Source organism: Sinocyclocheilus anshuiensis, unplaced genomic scaffold (genome assembly GCF_001515605.1).
Source record: "Sinocyclocheilus anshuiensis isolate Anshui unplaced genomic scaffold, SAMN03320099.WGS_v1.1 scaffold3548, whole genome shotgun sequence".
NCBI classification, from domain to species: domain Eukaryota; kingdom Metazoa; phylum Chordata; class Actinopteri; order Cypriniformes; family Cyprinidae; genus Sinocyclocheilus; species Sinocyclocheilus anshuiensis.
Window position 1 is genome coordinate 62,133 of NW_015554057.1, and position 614 is coordinate 62,746.

The window sequence follows — 614 nt, forward strand, 5'->3', positions numbered from 1 at the left end:
ATATTGTAACGCTGGGTTGTGTTGAGCAAGCGAGCCGTTGGCATCAGTGTTGCCAACTTAACGACTTTGTCGCTAGATTTAATGACTTTTCAGACCCCCCTAGCGACTTTTTTCCAAAAAAGCGCCTAGCGACAAATCTAGTGACTTCTTGGACAAACCTTAGTGAGTCTCTGTGATCGCTGGTACTGCCGCAACGGCGCGAGGTCAGGGCGCACACATCTCTTTCTCTGCGTCTGCTCTGTTCTGTTCTGCGAGAGGCTGAGAGGAGCAGTGCTTTCAGTTAAATAGATTCTCAAATTTTACATGCAAGTATAGCCCAAATCACAGCACAGTAATTGTCTTTGTCTTGTCTTATCTTGTGTGCATTATTTGATTTCATCAGACGACGGCTCAATTATAAATCAGGATTTTTGTGCAGATTAACGTCTTAGAAGGGAGAGCTGGTTATGTCTTAAAGGGGTCATATTATGCTGCTAAATACATTATTTTGTGTATTTGGTGTAATGCAATGTGTTTATGTAGTTTAAGGTTCAAAAAAGCACATTATTTTCCATATAATGTACATTATTGTTTCTCCTCTATGCCCCGCCTTTCTGAAACGCGTCGATTTTTAC

The 614-nt window shown here is 41.4% G+C and overlaps 1 protein-coding gene across 1 annotated transcript in view; it reads left to right on the top strand.

The window, feature by feature from the left end:
- LOC107668523 (hsp90 co-chaperone Cdc37-like) overlaps nt 1–614 on the top strand; it is a 15,026-nt gene that overhangs the window by 10,442 nt on the left and 3,970 nt on the right. The window lies entirely within an intron of this gene.